Source organism: Ascaphus truei, unplaced genomic scaffold, assembly GCF_040206685.1.
Source record: "Ascaphus truei isolate aAscTru1 unplaced genomic scaffold, aAscTru1.hap1 HAP1_SCAFFOLD_2246, whole genome shotgun sequence".
Lineage (NCBI taxonomy): Eukaryota > Metazoa > Chordata > Amphibia > Anura > Ascaphidae > Ascaphus > Ascaphus truei.
The window spans coordinates 2288-21365 of NW_027455161.1; the positions used below are offsets into that span (position 1 = coordinate 2288).

At 44.6% G+C, this 19078-nt stretch overlaps 1 long non-coding RNA gene across 10 annotated transcripts in view; it reads right to left on the reverse strand.

The window, feature by feature from the left end:
• Nucleotides 1-305: 305 nt before the first annotated feature.
• Nucleotides 306-19078, reverse strand: part of LOC142477676 (uncharacterized) — a 39923-nt gene continuing 21150 nt past the window's right edge. For 2 of the 10 annotated variants that reach the window (XR_012792599.1, XR_012792596.1), the window contains exons 6-11: nt 18559-18662; nt 11819-11939; nt 10491-10630; nt 9340-9417; nt 1246-1293; nt 309-468 (exon numbers count right to left, since the gene is read on the reverse strand). This is a non-coding gene — a long non-coding RNA (uncharacterized LOC142477676). The other 8 variants (XR_012792598.1, XR_012792603.1, XR_012792605.1 and 5 more) reach the window with 6 other exon arrangements.

Sequence of the window (19078 nt, forward strand, 5' to 3'; positions counted from 1 at the left end):
TCTGCTTGATGAATAGGGTGACCAGATTTCGAAAATGAAAAACCTGGACACCTTAAAAAATAATTTATTAAACAAATGACATCACGTGACACCCCCCGTTGCCATGACAACAAGACACTCTGATGCCCCTGCAGTGTTAGTGTGTATAGAGGTGGGGGCTTTGCTTGGCCCTTCAACTCTTACAGCCAGGGCATTATTGGCCAGGAATGCCCAGTTCGGAGGGGATTACTACTTCAAAATGTATTTGATTCGTAACAACATCAAAAAACTCTAATACCAATAACTAACAACCACAGACAATGATAATCTAAACCATCAAATAAAATGTCTACGGCCCTTGTTCAAGCATGTTTGCGGTACTTACCAGATAAATCAGTGCCTGCAATTCACGACTGTATCCGCCTCTCCGAGCGTCTGAAAGCAATCCAGCGTTCCTGGTGTGTGGCTGAAGAGGTGAGGGACTCCCTCCTCAAACGGAAAAGAAGAGCAAAAAATAGAGTTGGAACATACCCATCATACAGGGATGAGAGAGAGAGAGACAGAGAATGAGAGAGAGACAGAGAATGAGAGAGAGACAGAGAATGAGAGAGAGACAGAGAATGAGAGAGAGACAGAGAATGAGAGAGAGACACAGAGAGAGAGAAACAGAGAGAGGGACATAGGGAGAGAGAGACACAGAGAGAGAGAGAGAGAGAGAGAGAGAGAGAGAGAGAGACAAAAGTAATGTACTGTATAACCATTATACCGTACCCCCTAGTATTCGTGTAATCATTGTCCCACACCCCCTATTACTCACGCTTTGGCAATACTGAAATGTTCTTTTGACATGCCAATCAAGCTGATTTGATTTGAGAGACACAGAGACACACACAGAGACACAGAGAGAGACAGAGATACACACAGAGAGAAACAGAGACACACAGAGAGAGACAGAGACACAGAGAGACACACAGAGAGAGACAGAGACACACAGAGAGAAACAGAGACACAGAGAGAGAGACAGAGACACACAGAGAGACAGAGACACAGAGAGAGAGAGAGAGAGACACGGGCCTATTTAGTAAGCGTCGATAAGGCTGCGTCTATAGTATTTCAGACGGAGGGAAGGCACACGCTGCAATACACTTGCTGAAGCCTGAGCTTTTTTATGGCTTTGCAGGGTATGCAGCGGGTGCGATTGGGGGCGTGGCAATAAATATTTGGAGGCGTGGCAATAACGTTCCGGCGCGGACGTCACTTCCCTACCTCACATCCCGATCCACCGGCATTTTTTCAGATGCAGCATCTGAAGCACTGTGCAGACAAGAAGAAAAATGCACACAATGCGCACCAGAGATTAAAATATAGTAAATTATTTATTAATAAAACAAGAAATAACCGAGGGGGATCCAACCCCACCTCAGTACTTTCTTCTCGTTGCTATTGCCACACTATACGTCCTGACGCCGGAAGGGAAGTTGGTACGCGACCAAGACGAGACACCGGATTTACAGTGGAACCACAACATACCACAGATTGCTGGAGGACCACACTGCGAGGGGCACAGCCTATCGAGTTTCCCGGTCATCGTCCAAAGTCTGGAGCTGCGGATTGACCACCGGATTACCACGGAGCCCGAGCCTGTCTCACACAATGCTTTTACCAAACGGATGTTTGTGAGTTTGCTATTTTTATCTTGTCCAGGAAATGAAATTGTTAAACCGAATTTACACATGGAGCGGGCACTTTCTCTTCTTTTTTTTGTTTAGATATCTATCGAGGAGGTGGTTGTTTCCCTGAAGAGAGCTGCCAGGGCTCCAGAGGACGCCCGAATTGGATCCTTTTATGATTGAGTTATAACATAGCTATTAGAGCTAGGTTTCTGGACTTTTATTGTGTTTAGGCATAGTGTTTATTATTATTTTATTACAGCTACTTTTTAGTAATTGCACTGTTATTAATTCTGACCACTAATTCTCACTGCCATTATAATCTCTCTCTAGCCACAACCAAATTGCTATATCAGCTATATTATTTATTGGTTATACCAGGGGAGCACAAACTTTTGCAGCTCGCCCCCCTGCTGGTGCTCGCGCCCCCCCCCCTTACCTTGATGCGGCGTCACGTGACCTGCAGCGGCATTTGACGAGGGTGACGTCACATGACCCCGCGGCGTAATTTAACATACTGTGCTATATGTATGCACACACAGCTGTCTCTTACACATACAAATACTGTTTTTCCATCCCTATACACCAATAGGGACCACAAAGTATCCACACACACTTTTAGTTGTGCTACAAACTCTCACATTTCCACACCCACCCACACCATTTATATCCACTCCCATTCCACACACACCTTTTGTAAAGCACTGTATATACTGTGGGCTCTCCATTCATTTTCATTCACACTGATACACATACACACTCTTTCATCACTTGCTTTCAGGAACCTTTTGACACCTCTAGGCATAAAACACATCCACACCGGGGGAAGGACCAGCACAGATAACATTCCAAGAGACACTGTTTTTAAGTATACCTTTTGCTTGCTTCATTCATTGTAACATCGCCGGAAGAAGAGATCAGTGTATCTCGAAAGCTCGCACAAATAAAAGCATTTCGTTAGCCACAGAACGGTATCATCTATTTATTTTTTGATTATTGAAGCTCGGCTAACACGGTACTGATACCTCTATATATATATATTGCGCGCGCACACACACATATAACGTTTTATCCAACTTTTTCATTTATCATTTGTAGAGAAAATGAACAATGTCGCCAGAAGTGCTATTTTTCAAAATGTAACATCTCTACTAATTAGTGTAAAATGATACTTCATATAAAGCAGGTTATGGGACCCAGTATAAAATGACCTTCATGTTTCTTATCACATCCCAGTATATGGATACTTTCTATTATCACAAGCTGCTAACATGTGACAGGGCTCAGAGTCTGAGCCCAGAATGTGACATACAGAACATTCTCATTCTAAATTTCAAAAAATATTGTGTTGATTTCTGACCTGACTGCCGTGGTTACAGCTCAACCACTCTGTTCTACTGTATGTCACCACTTTCTGCCACAACCAGCTGACGGTGGATCTGCAAGGAGTTCAACGCTCATTGGCATCACATCTGTGGCTTGGTTGACGTATCATTTCTCCAGCTTTTTATTGTATTGTTTTTAAATAGATTATATTTATTTAGTTGAATAGATATTTATTTAGTTTAATATATATTTAGTTTAATAGATTATATTTCTAAGTTTAATAAGTTATATTTCTTAGTTTAATAAGTTATATTTCTTAGTTTAATAAATTATATTTCTTAGTTTAATAAGTTATATTTCTTAGTTTAATAAATTATATTTCTTAGTTTAAAAAGTTATATTTCTTAGTTTAATAAGTTATATTTGTTAGTTTAATAAATTATATTTCTTAGTTGAATAAGTTATATTTGTTAGTTAATAGATTATATTTGTTAGCACAGTAGATTATATTTACTAGTATTTAAGTCTCCCCCTCAGTGCCCCATTAGGACCCGTGCGCATATTTCACATCTTTTCGGAGTCGCTTATTTTTTAGACCCTCGGAGCCGAAACCTAAAGGGGTCAGCTAAGAAAGTTCGGATCAAGAGGAGCTGCACAGCTTAAAGACAGAACATTTCCAAGGGAGATGGAGACAATTTGGGTAAGATCTGATTAAAGGACAACCTTTGAGGAAGGAAAGGGTGACAGGGGAGTCTAAGAGGGGGGTGAGAGAGCAAGGTGGTGTGTCAGATTGGGGCAGAGCAAGAGAACGCAAAAATGATGGGGATTTGCTGCACACCAAAAAAAAACAATAAGTAGTGATACTTTTACCGGTGTCCCTTAGTCTCAGGGAAGACCGTCATTTCGTCCAATGGATACAATATGATTGATGGGAAAGGGCACACGGATTTGAATAAAAAAAGATAATTTATTGTGCCACAGACTACAATGTTTCGGCTGCTGGCCTTTCTTTGCTGGATTTAGTGGGTTTAGCCACTTTACCTGAGAAAGACCAGCAGGCCGAAATGTTGTTGTCTATGGCAGTGCAAGAGAAAACAGGTTGGGGGGGGGTGGGTTCTCGCAAAATCGCCGACCCATGGGTGAGTGTCTCCGGTGGAAACTAGTCCTGGACCCCGGGAAAGCTGTCTGTGGCCCATACAAGCTGAGTAACATGTAGAAAGGACACATGTATGTTCAGAATGAGTTAGCATGGTATTTTGAGAGGCACCATAGCAGGTCAGTGCAAGTCAGTGCAGAGCACTGCAAGGTCAGTCAATATGAGGAAGGGTCCGATGGAGGAGTTGGAGGGTCCCAGAATATCTCTTAAAGCAGGGGTGCGCAAATCAAGGGGCACGACATTTTTTTGGGAGGAGGGGCTCGGCGCTTACAGAGGCCCGTCGCTCTTCCCCACAGCATTTAAATTAAATGCCGGAGATCGCGCGCAAGGCCTCTGTAAGTTCCCTTTCCTTGTCTCCGGCGGCTTCTGGCGACAGCAACGTGGCGTCACATGATGTGGCATTGCCATAGCAACGTGATATCACATGACGTCGTTACATCAGAACGTCGGAGACAAGGTGGGGAAGGTGGAGGGGGGAGCAGGGGGAAAAGGTTGTGCAACCCTGTCTTAAAGCATTGCCTTGCATACAGATCAGAGGCCAAGAATGGATATGGATATCCGATGTGAAGCCGGAAATAAGACAGAAAAGACCGTTTCGGGGGAAGAAGGTGAGTGATGAAATAGCCGTCACTGTGTAACTCTTCCAATTACCTGCAACTTCATGCAGAGAAATAGCAACGCTTGTTTTTAACATGCTAAGCGCCTAATGGGGAATTCAACTGCTGAGAGGTTAAGGGAGTTACTCACCAAACTCAGCGACGTTTCTGTGTCTCTGTGATAACTCCCCCAGGACATGCCTGAAAACCAGAGGTAACTCAATGTATTTTTGATAAATAGAAACATGACCTTCTGGGGAGGGGTATATAATGGGTACTGGGCCTGGTGAGGTGGGTATAACGGGTACTGGGCCTGGTGAGGTGGGTATAACGAGTACTGGGCCTGGGGAGGGGCGTATAACAGGGTACTGGGCCTTGGGAGGGTTGTATAACTGGGTACTGGGCCTGGGGAGGTGGGTATAACGGGTATTTGCCCTGTGGAGGGCGGTATAACGTGGTATTGGGGATGGGGTATAAGTGGCACAGGAGCTCTTGCGATACAGAGTATCACTGTCCCTGGTTACAAACACTTCATGTCTCCTGCAGATCAGGACACGCACGAAGGTGGTGCCCTTTGTGCCACCAGACGACGAGGCGGGCTACGAGGCGGACGACGAGGCATACGACAAAGCGGCCGTCAAGTGGAACAATGAGGTGGGCTACAAGGCGGCCGATGACGCAGACGTGGTGTACGATGACCAAGGAGCATACGACAGGTGTGGCCGGATCTGCTGCTTCATCTTTTTTAGGCGGAGGAGAAGACCCCGGGAGCAGGTAGGAGAATACGAGAGGTGCGGACAGATCTGCTGCTTCACCTTTTTTAGGCGGAGAAGTAGCCAGGAGCAGGTAGCAGAGGAGCCAGGGCGTAGATACAGGGGTATTCTAGGGGCCCTGAGAAGTTGGTTTGACCGCAGGAGAGGCAGATAAGATCAGGAAGGCTGCGGGAGGGGCAGGTACTAGAGGGAGATAGGGATATTGGGCGTGAGAGGGTGAGAGAGAACAAGGAGCAGGGCCGGAGCACGGGTTTCATGCGCCCGAGGCGAAACTTAAAATTTGTGCCCCAGTTGTATAAAAAATAATAAGATAAATAAAATAATAAAATAAACAGTGGCGTAGCTATCGGGGCTGCAGGGGGTGCAACCGCACCCCAGCGCGACGCAAAATAAAAATAAAAGGGCGCCAAAATACTGGATAAAAAAAAGAATAATAATTTTAAAAAAAAGATAAATAAATAAAATAATAAGAGGAAAAAATAATAATGATTATTAATGCGCCCCTAGGACCTCTGCGCGCTAGGCGACCGCCTAATGGCCGGCCGGCCCTGCGAGGTATGCGGGAGGAAAAAGGGTGAATGGGATAGATATGCAGGGGGATGGGGGAGCAGGTGAGTTATACACAGGGGCACAAGGGCCCCATCACCCGCATCTCTATATACTGAGTGTGCCCCTGTGTATAACAACGCTGATCTGTGCTGCTCCATCTGATCTCACTGCGCAGTGATCCAGGGACCATCCGATCGCCATTTAATGGGGTCAGGAAGGAATTTTTTTCCCCCATTGCACAGCAGGGGTTATGTTTCGCCTTCCTCTGGATCACAGCAACAAACTGCCCTTTGTGCATGAATTATCAGTGAGATCTTTAAACACCCTGCATTGGTCTTCACCCCTTTGCTGCCGGAGGGGCCTGCAATGCATTGCTCTGCGTGTTACTATATCGCTCCGCAATGTGCTGCAGGCCCCTACCAGCAAAGAGATTCATTATTTCAATAAAATACTCTCTTTAATCAAACCTATGTGTAGTGTCTTTTCTATCCGTTGTATCTATTGCTAACAGCTCAGTGATTCTTCCCCAGGACGCTGCACTAGTGTCACGCTGCCAAGCCCGGGTGTGAGGGAGATTTATAGGGTCAAATATACACTTCTGCCAAAACACAAGTGCAAACAGGAAGCCCCTCTGATCTCATATCTTTTATTACACAAAACGGCATCTAAAAAGGTAAAAAGAACATACATGGGATTCTGCTACAAATATCTCTCTAATTACAAACCAATTAGCAAATCATTCAGATTAGAGTCGAGCGAAAAGAAAGTGTTAAGTATCTCATGTACAGTATATGCAGTGCAGGCTGTTCTGCAGCATTACATGCAGGGGACAACGTTTAGGGGATATAAGTAATGCTGATCTCAGAGCTGACCGGCTGACCTGCTCTACTGGCTGAACGGCTGACCTGCTCTACCGGCTGAACGGCTGACCTGCTCTACTGGCTGACTGGCTGACCGGCTGACCTGCTCTACCGGCTGACCGGCTTCTATTCTTTCAGCTAAATGACCTGAATTGTGGCCCCTGTATCTCCCAATTAAACGTTTTATTGGCATATTCTTGTTTGACTCGTTCTATACAGACATTTTCTATATATTCATTGTGGGATTTGATAACATCTGTAAAATCTCTCAGAATATCACATTCTGTACGTTTGTGTTGAAGATTTTTCCATTCTCAATTTACTTAATATTAGTTTTTGGCATCAATTATTTATATCGAACCCAAAATACCTTTATACAGAATGCTGTTCCCCTTAGCCCACAAATGCTGCTTCATTAAAGCCCACGGGTGGCACTTTATGCATTCTCAAACTTTTAGGCAACATCCCTAATTTCCAAAAGTGGGATTAAATCTGTGCATATTTAAATGGTTAATTTTGTTACTCAGACTCCTAAATCCCTCCCCAAATATATCCGTTTCACATAAAAGTGTGTGCGCTTCTCCTTCCGCCTAACTGGCACGTCGTCCTTACGGGCGCCACTCCGTGTAACTCCACGCTGCCCTCCAGTGGCAAAAGAAATAAGATACATTTACTGTACTCGTCTGGCAGCTGCTCCCGTATAAGGTGGGTAACTCTGTATTAGGGGTCTTGGTAGAGTATATTTTATACTTATGTCGGATAGGTGAGGAATTAATATTCCTAACGGGTTATTGTGAGAGGCCTTAGATCTTATCCTATATGCACGCAGCCCTCGCCTCTCTGACCTTGAACACGTACTTCAATCTGATTTTTTGAGACTTGAAACTGGATTTCCCAAAACAAACTGATTTTAAACACTGACAAGACTGTAACAATGGTATTTGGGACCAGAGCTAAATTGCTAAAGCTGCCAATGACAGAGCTTCAGATAAAAAACAACTCTAATACCATCCTAGCCCCTGTTACTGGTTTGAAATATCTGGGCATATAGTTCAACTCCCATTTAACATTTGGGTTGCACATTGATACCCTGACATCCAAATCCTATGCCAAACTAGGTGTACTTTACAGGAACAAATCCTCCCTAAGGCCCTCATGCAGTAATCGCCTACAGCGATTCAGTAAGCCCAGAGAAGCTGGCGATTAGAGCAAAAATAACCGTTTTTTTTTTGCCGGAAAATAAATAAATAAATAAATAAAATCGGCAGACGCGCGGTGATAAGCCACTTTTCGGCACTGATCGCCAGTTTTTCAAACACGCTTAATTCTATAAGCCCTGATCAGCTTATTGCGGCTGATCGCCACTTTAAAATTGCTGTTTCTTCTCCAAATTGTCCAGCCACAAAAGTTGGCAAGAAGGTGGGGTGAAGCTGCGATGAAAATAAAATGCATGTGTCCCAGAGCTGATATCCATTAATATCAGCACCAGAGACCCCCGTCATGAATCCGATGCATAAAAAATGCATTTACAGGCAACTTCATTACCGCCAAGGCAATGAAGGGGTTATATACCCATGCCAGGCTTATTGCGGGTAGCGGGGGTGGGTGAAGGTGGTATTTGGCCCTGGGTGGGTGTTTAGGCCTTGCCAGGGGGTTGCGGGATGACTTAACCTCTTCTTTAATTTAGCGGTTAAAACCGCTAAGGTAATGAAGGGGTTAACCCCTCCCGCTACCCCCCCACCCGGTAGGCCTAAACACTCATCCTTGGGGCCAATACCCCGTTCACCCACCCCCGCTACCCACAATAAACAAAAATACACATAACAGCCCCACTGGCCACCTCCTAGGTCCCTAATAAACCATTACAATATTCATAAAACCATTATTTTGTTTACACCCAGGATTATTACATGGGATTAGGGCTATGTTATTCAGTGAGGGGTTGTATGTTTGTATTCGTAGGGACAGGCAAGGCCGGAGCCAGATGGAGTTCTCCTGCCTCTGTCCTCCCTGTCTCCTGACCCTTCCTGTAGCCGGACAAAGAAGAAGAAGCAGGCACACGGTCTTACTCAAAGGAGGTTTAATATGCCATAAAAGTCCAACGTTTCGGCAGTCAAGGTGAAGGCTACAAACACAAGAAACAGTCACAATATATACCACCCCCGATACTCACCCCTCCCCGCTCTGCCACATAACCAGGATGTTGACCCCCACCTGATGACGTCAGAGCTACCATATAGCGCCCCCTAGTGACGTCAGACGTCTAGGTCTAAATCCCTGGCAATACAGCATAGAGCTGTCTTGGAGGACTGCAGCCACAGCCACACCTCTCCCCAGACTGAACACTCCCCCATGATGACGTCAGCGTGACCCGGCAGTCAGGGGGGGGGTAAGGGGGGACGGGCGTGCACCAATCAAGACTGTACTCACAGGGCTGGACAAAGATGTATCTGTCGCCATGGGATCAGTGTCAGAGCAGGGAGGAGTGAGACACTCCTATAAATCACCCTGAAAGTGTAAATAAACCACACACCAAAATATTAATAAAGCATATGTGCACAAAACTAATACAGCAATATACTATTAAAACATGTGACTGTATACTGCTGATGACATCAGTATAATCCTGCAAAGTTACAGTGAAATTCCACATAAGAATATGCAGTACGTCAGTATTTAGAATATACTAGTGTGTATACCTAGGTCAGAAATGGGTACACACAACCAGGGGGGGGGGGGAGGGGAAGGGAGGGAGGGGAAGGGGGAGGGAGGGGAAAAAAAGAAGGGAAAAAAACCACACAAAAAGGATAATCTTCCCAATTGGTAAGTGCAGAGTCCATGGATGGTGCAAGATCAAATATGCCTGTAGAAAGACAAAAATTACCTTCTATGAAGGAAGCATTTTAAATTCTGTTGCTCATTAAGACCCATACCGTTGCTGGTATTTAAAGCATGTATCCAGAATGCTTCACGTCTCAATAAGAAAGTCTCCCTATCTGGAGTGCCTTGTCTAGGTGCTACTGTCTCAATACCATGATGCGTAAAGAGGCAACATTATGATTGTGTTCCACACAGTATTGCACAAGTATAGAGGGATCCGTACCTTTTCGAATTACACTTTTATGTTCAATGAACCTTGTTTTTAACATTCTTATGGTCTTACCCACATAAAGAAGACCACATGGACACTTTATTACGTACACTACATATTCAGATCTACATGTGATTCTATTTTTGATTTTTATGATCCTCCCGCTTTGGGGGTGACTGAATTGACTACCGGTAGTCAGACTGTTACAGACCGAGCAGCTCATGCATCTAAAGTTACCCGGTCTGCCACCCTCCAGAAAATGAGGAGTTCTGTAGTTACCCTCATTATCTGCATGTAGCAGGCTATCCGCCAGATTTCTCCCTCTTTTGAATGCCACCATTGGTGGTACACAGCAACTTTCAGATAATATATCATCATTTTGCAGAATATGCCAGTGTTTAAGAATGGTAGATTTAATAAAACCACCAGCTTGACTGTATATAGTGGTAAATACAAGCCCGTCCTCCTTCTTATTTTTGGTAGCACTTACCTCTTTATCCAGTGCCCGGTCTAACACAGCAGGAGGATATATGCAGGAAGATATCCCCTAGCCAGGAATCTACCACGTAGTTCTCCAATAGCTGGTTCAATATGATCCTTCCTGCTCGTGATTTTGCAGACCTGGACTTTCTGTGAAAAAGGTAATGCATCAATAAGAGAAGGAGGATGATGGCTATCTGCCCTTAAAATTGCATTTCTGTTTCTAAAAAGATCAGTATGTAACTCCCAATTAGTCTGTGTAATGAGGACATCTAAAAAAGAGAGTTGCTGTGTACTCCATGTATTAGTGAGGAGGACCGGTGAATGGAGACCATTAAGATACTCAAAAAAAGATAACAGCTGATCCTCCGTACCTGTCCATATGAAAAACATCATCAATATATCTGTAATAGCTTTTAATATGCACTAAAAAGTCTGATTTGTAGATGTACTGCTCTTCGAAATGTGTCATGTATATGTTGGCGTAAGCAGGGGCCATATTACTGCCCATTGCTGTCCCCTTAATCTGCAGGAAGAAATCACTCTCAAATCTAAAATAATTTTTTATAGAGAATGAAATGTAAAATGAGCATAATGTATTCAATTGGAACAGTATCACTATAATGGCGAATGAGGGTGGCCTTGATTATCTCAAGAACTTCAAAATGGGGGATTATTGTATAAAGGCTAGACACATCTAAACTAACCAGAATATGATTAGTCCCATCACCAGGTGAGTTTTTTAATTTGTCAAGGAAATCAAACGTGTCTTTGATGTATGAGTTGCTGTCTGTTCTATAGGTTGTAGAAATGTGTCTACAAATTTTGCAAGGGGTTGATTTAATGAATTAATAGCAGCTATAATAGGCCGCCCCAGGGGATTGTTTAAATTCTTGTGTATTTTGGGCAAGGTATAGAAAATAGGGCATTTAGGATGCAACATAGTTAGAAACTCAGATTCAGGCTCTGTTATCCACCGGTTATTAACCCCCATTTGGATAATTTCCTTAATTTCTCTCGCATAGTTAAAGGTAGGGTCCCTATCCAATTTAATGTAGCAGTTAATGTCACTCAGTTGTCTGATGGTTTCAGCCTTATAATCTGAGTAATTCTGCACTACTAGGGCACCCCCCTTGTCCGCACGCTTAATAATAATCTCATTATTATTAGTCAACATTTTTAATGCTTCCTTTTCCTGAACAGACATATTGTATGTAGCCCTATGTTTGTTTTTTTTGTACCTTGCAATGTCCCCCTTAACCAGTCGTATATATGTGCTGACTGATTGATTTTTAAATGGCGGGACAAAAGTGGATTTGAGCTTGCACATTTTGGTACCTTGATAAGAAGCCGAATTATCTGTCCCTTGCTGGTCAGTGGCCAAATTAACTGTCCCTTGTTGTTCATAGGAGGATTACCTGTCCCTGGTTGGATATTGGAATGCACCGATTCTGTAGACCTGTTAGAAAAAAATGATTTAAGGTTTAATACACGTTCGAATTTAAATAGGTCAACCTCCAAATCAAAATCATTAAACAATGTAAAGCGGGTAATCAGGTGGTGCACAGCTGCCGTCAGGATATGAAACAGGGAGTCCACACGCTATTTATCTAAAAGTCCATGTTTAATGAGTGCATGACAGCACAGAACAAAACTGCTACAAGGTACTTCTTGACGCGTTTCGTCTCGTTCGAGACTTTGTCAAAGACCTGCTTTACTGGCTGACCAGCTGACCTGCTCTACTAGCTGACCGGCTGATCTGCTCGACCGGCTGACCTGCTCTACTGGCTAACTGACTGACCTGCTCTACTGGCTGACCGACTGACCTGCTCTACCAGCTGACTGGCTTCCCTTCTTTCAGCTAAATTACCTGAATTGTGGCCCCTGTATCTCCCAATTAAAGCTGCAGTTCAGTCAATATCCTGCATGTGTGTTTTTTTTTAATAAATCAGTTCTGTATTAAGAAAAAATACTTTTAGCATTTTCTGTTTTTAAAAAAACAACTTTGAAAGACCAATTTTCTTGTATTCTATTTTAACAGCCATTTGCTAAGGCACTGCCCCTTCATGTCCTGTCACAAGCCCTGGCACACCCCTTTGTCAGCCCTGCCCTCTAGCAAATGTCAATGCAGGAGTGCTCATGAATATTCATGAGCTTCCACTGAGTGACAGAAGCAGAAGAAAAACAAATCCCTTCACTAATTATGTCACCAAATTTCGCCTATCAATACATGAAGAACGAATTGACCTGCAGCTATACAGTTCTTTAGGTAATTAGAGATTGCCCACATGAAACTATTGAAGTAAAAAAATAAATTAAAAAAAAAGACTGAACTGCAGCTTTAAACGTTTTATTGGCGTATTCTTGTTTGACTCGTTCTATACAGACATTTTCTATATATTCATTGTGGGATTTGATAACATCTGTAAGATCTCTCAGAATATCACATTCTGTACGTTTGTGCTGAAGTTTTTTCCATTCTCAATTTACTTAATATTAGTTTTTGGCTTCAATTATTTATATCGAGTCCAAAATACCTTTATACAGAATGCTGTTCCCTTTAGCCCACAAATGCTGCTTCATTAAAGCCCAGGGGTGGCACTTGATGCATTCTCAAACTTTTAGGCAACATCCCTAATTTCCAAAAGTGGGATAAAATCTGTGCATATTTAAATGGTTAATTTTTCCATTTTTCCATTATGACAAAATATAAATTTTCTCACTCAGACTACTAAATCCCTCCCCAAATATATCCGTTTCACATAAAAGTGTGTGCGCTTCTCCTTTCGCCTAACTGGCACGTCGTCCTTACGGGCGCCACTCCTTGTAACTCCACGCTGCCCTCCAGTGGCAAAAGAAATAAGATACATTTACTGTACTCGTCTGGCAGCTGCTCCCGTATAAGGTGGGTAACTCTGTATTAGGGGTCTTGGTAGAGTATATTTTATACTTATGTCGGATAGATGAGGAATTAATATTCCTAACGGGTTATTGTGGAGGCCTTAGATCTTATCCTATATGCACGCAGCCCTCGCCTCTCTGACCTTGAACACGTACTTCAATCTGATTTTTTGAGACTTGAAACTGGATTTCCCAAAACAAACTGATTTTAAACACTGACAAGACTGTAACAATGGTATTTGGGACCAGAGCTAAATTGCTAAAGCTGCCAATGACAGAGCTTCAGATAAAAACCAGCTCTAAAACCATCCTAGCCCCTGTTACTTGTTTGAAATATCTGGGCATCCAAATCCTATGCCAAACTAGGTGTACTTTAAAGGAACAAATCCTCCCTAAGGCCCTCATGCAGTAAGCAGCGATAAGCCACTTATCACCAGCTTATCGCCAAAAAAGCCACACTGATACACACACACACACACACACAGATACAGAAACACTGATACACACACACAGATACACAAACACACAGATACACATACACACACACACACACAAATACACACACACAAATACACACACACACAAATACACACAAATACACACAAATACACACACACACACACACACACACACACACACACACACACACACACACACACACACACACACACACACTGATTCACACACACACCCCCCACTGATACACACACACACACACACACACACACACACTGATACACACACACACACACTGAAACACACACACACACACACACACAGATACACACACACACAGATACACAAACACACAGAGATACACATACACACACACACACAAATACACACACACACACACACACACACACACACTGATACACATACACACACACACACTGATACACATACACACACACACACACTGATACACATACACACACACACACACACACACACACACAGATACAGACACACTGATACACACACCCACCCACTGATACACACACACACACACACCCACTGATACACACACACACACACCCACTAATACACACACACACACACTGATACACACACACACACTGAAACACACACACACACTGATACACACACACACACACTTATACACACACACACACACCGATACACACACACACACACACACACACTGATACACACACACACACACACACACACACACACAGATACACACACACACACAGATACACACACACACACAGATACACAAACACACAGAGATACACATACACACACACACACACAAATACACACACACACACACTGATACACATACACACACACACACTGATACACATACACACACACACACACACAGATACAGACACACTGATACACACACCCACCCACTGATACACACACACACACACACCCATTGATACACACACACACACACACCCACTAATACACACACACACACACACTGATACACACACACACACACTGAAACACACACACACACTGATACACACACACACACACACTTATACACACACACACTGATACACACACACACACCGATACACACACACAGAGATACACCCCGCCTCCCCCTGCACCGCCTGCGACCGCGCAGCAACCACTGCCCGCCCCCAAGCCCATCTCCCACACCAAGGGGACGGGGGGAAGTGAGCGCCGGGGGGCAAAGCTGTGAGCGATGGGGGACAAAGCTGTGAGCGCCGGGGGGGCAAAGGTGGGAGCGCCGGGGGGGCAAAGCTGTGAGCGCCGGGGGGGCAAAGCTGTGAGCGCCAGGGGGACAAAGCTGTGAGCGCCGGGGGGGCAAAGGTGGGAGCGCCGGGGAGGGCAAAAGTGGGAGCGCCGGGGAGGGCAAAGGTGGGAGCGCCGGGGGGGGCAAAGGTGGGAGCGCCGATGGGGCAAAGGTGGGAGCGCCGGGGGGCAAAGGTGGGAGCGCCGGGGGGCAAAGGTGGGAGCGCCGATGGGGCAATGGTGGGAGCGCCGGGGGGGGCAAAGGTACAAGGTGGTACAAAGGTAGGCGCACCCCCGCTACCAACTCCTATTACCCCCCCTGGCTGGGACCCGGGACAGAAAGGGGACACTCACCGCGAACAGAGGAGCCGGGAGCGGGAAGACACGTGTGCTCTGCACAAAGAGGAAGTCCCGCCCCCGGCTTCCTCTGACCTGCCTGCAACCAATCCCCTGCGGGCCGGCCGGCATTCTAAGTCCCGCCCCCGGCATCATCATTCATCCAATCCCATGCGGGCCGGCCGGCATTCTAAGTCCCGCCCCCGGCATTCTCCTTCATTCAGTCTCCCCGGCAACATTCACACACACACATAGAAAATACTTACCGGCCGCCGCATTCTCCTCACCGCCGCTGCCCCGCAATACCGGGACCAGGGACAAAAACCGGGACATAACCGGGACGGAGCTAAAATCGGGACAGGGCAGAAAAAAACGGGACTGTCCCGGCAAAACCGGGACGAATGGTCACCCTACTTACAGACTATTCACTTGAGTGGACCATAAAGTGTCTTATAGAGGGAACGCTAAGGTGTCTTAAGATGCATTAAGATATATTATGTATGTAAATATTTATTTATATAGCGCTTTATAAGAGAGGCAATACAGTACAGAGAATTATAGTACAATAAGTGCAACAAACAAAATCAGACAATAGGAAAGGAAATCCCTGGCCTGCAGAGCTTACAGTCTTAATGCTAGATCCATGGAACTCTGTTGTGTTTACGCTAATAACGGGACATTCCTGAAATTGGTACCTGACCCTGTGCGGTCGGCAGAGACACAGGGGCAGTGCCTGCCAATATCATAAAGAGCAGTGCACTTCCTATTTAGTAGAAGTGTGTGTCAGAGTTAAGAGTTCAGTCCAGAGTTAGAGTCTGCTGAGTCTGTCACCTGGCTGGCCCTCTCACCTTTTTGGTGTTCCCTTCATTATTATTTTGTTTATTAAGAGAGAGCCTATATCAATTGGCCGTTGGAGAAGGGGAGCCATCAGCCTCTGAGTAGAGCTGATGCAACCTTAGTTAGGGAGGTGGACCAATTCCTCTCACCCTGTTTAGGGGGCGAGGGAAGAGCTAGCCCCACCCTGGGTGCCCTTGACCTGGGGTGGTGGCAGGGACACAGAGACCATCCTGAGGGAGAGCAGTCCTGTGTGGAGGAAGACACCCTGTACCTGATTGACAGTCTTGTTGCTGCTATTCTGCTGCTGTGAATAAAGAGCTGCGGCTGCTTTTAAAGATATACAGTGTGAGACTGGAATCTCTCATCCCCGAGGGGGGGGGGGGGGACTCTCTGGAAGGATTCCACCCGTATTCCTGGGGCTCAGAGATGGAGGCGCTGCACCATTACATACATAGTTACATAGTAGATGAGGTTGAAAAAAGACGTACGTCCATCAAGTTCAACCTATGCTAAATTCAGACAACAGATACTTTATTCTATATCTATACTTACTTATTGATCCAGAGGAAGGCAAACAAAAAACCCCATTAAGGGGAAAAATTAATTCCTTCCTGACTCCAAGAATTGGCAATCGGATTAATCCCTGGATCAACATCCTTCCCATATATACTTATTTGGTATATCCCTGTATACCTTTCCCATCTAAAAAGATGTCCAACTTTTTTTTGAACAAATCTATTGTATCTGCCATCACAGTCTCCATGGGTAATGAATTCCACATTTTAACTACCCTTACTGTAAAGAACCCTTTCCTTTGTTGCTGGTGAAATTTCCTTTCCTCCAACCTTAAGGGATGGCCCCGAGTCCTTTGTACTGCCCGTGGGATGAATAGTTCTTTTGAAAGCTCCTTGTATTGTCCCTGAATATATTTGTATATAGTTATCATCAGTGTTCGACAAACCTATACATTTGCTCGCCCCGGGCGAGTGGATTTAACCACCGGGCGAGTATATATTGGCCCAAGCAGCACACGTTTGGTACTAGGTGGCGAGTAGATTTTTTTGTGTGGCGAGTAGATTTTTTGGTGATTTGTCAACCACTGGTTATCATATCCCCTCTTAGACGCCTCTTTTCTAATGTAAATAAATCCAATATAGCTAGCCTCTCCTCATAAGTTAGAATGTCCATCCCCTTTATTAATTTGGTGGCTCTTCTCTGCACTCTCTCTAGTTCCATAATGTCTTTTCTTAGGATTGGTGCCCAAAATTGTACTCCATATTCAAGGTGTGGTCTTACTAATGCTTTGTAAAGGGGCATAATTATGTCTACTTCCCTTCCATCCATTGCCCGTTTGATGCAAGATAAGATCTTGTTTGCCTTTGCAGCTACTGCATGACATTGGGCACTATTGCTAAGCCTGCTGTCTACAAGCACTCCTAAATCCTTCTCCATCAAGGATTCCCCCAATATATCTCCATTTAATTTGTAAGTCGCCTTTTTATTCTTGCATCCCAAATGCATAACCTTACATTTATCTGTATTAAACCTCATTTGCCATTTACCTGCCCACGTTTCCAGTCTCTCCAAGTCCTTCTGAAGAGAAATTTCATCCTGCTCTGATGAGACGGAGGCATTCACCCCAGAAACCTGATCCTGTCATCCCCCATACCATCGCGGGAGACTCAGGCCCCCCTGTTGCCAGCAGGTATGCACCACACTCAGACACGTAGCCAGACCCTAGTACAGAGGAGGGGGGCCCGATCTGCGATTGGCCCAGGGAAGGGGGGCTACATTGGGAATCAATGTTATTTTTCTTCATATTAATGGGTATCCTCAAAGCTAATGATATGCCAAAATGACGTCCATTAGCAAAACTACAATTGTTTCTTCACTTTTTCTGCTTGATGAATAGGGTGACCAGATTTCGAAAATGAAAAACCTGGACACCTTAAAAAATAATTTATTAAACAAATGACATCACGTGACACCCCCCGTTGCCATGACAACAAGACACTCTGATGCCCCTGCAGTGTTAGTGTGTATAGAGGTGGGGGCTTTGCTTGGGCCCTTCAACTCTTACAGCCAGGGCATTATTGGCCAGGAATGCCCAGTTCGGAGGGGATTACTACTTCAAAATGTATTTGATTCGTAACAACATCAAAAAACTCTAATACCAATAACTAACAACCACAGACAATGATAATCTAAACCATCAAATAAAATGTCTACGGCCCTTGTTCAAGCATGTTTGCGGTACTTACCAGATAAATCAGTGCCTGCAATTCACGACTGTATCCGCCTCTCCGAGCGTCTGAAAGCAATCCAGCGTTCCTGGTGTGTGGCTGAAGAGGTGAGGGACTCCCTCCTCAAACGGAAAAGAAGAGCAAAAAATAGAGTTGGAACATACCCATCATACAGGGATGAGAGAGAGAGAGACAGAGAATGAGAGAGAGACAGAGAATGAGAGAGAGACAGAGAATGAGAGAGAGACAGAGAATGAGAGAGAGACAGAGAATGAGAGAGAGACACAGAGAGAGAGAAACAGAGAGAGGGACATAGGGAGAGAGAGACACAGAGAGAGAGAGAGAGAGAGAGAGAGAGAGAGAGAGAGACAAAAGTAATGTACTGTATAACCATTATACCGTACCCCCTAGTATTCGTGTAATCATTGTCCCACACCCCCTATTACTCACGCTTTGGCAATACTGAAATGTTCTTTTGACATGCCAATCAAGCTGATTTGATTTGAGAGACACAGAGACACACACAGAGACACAGAGA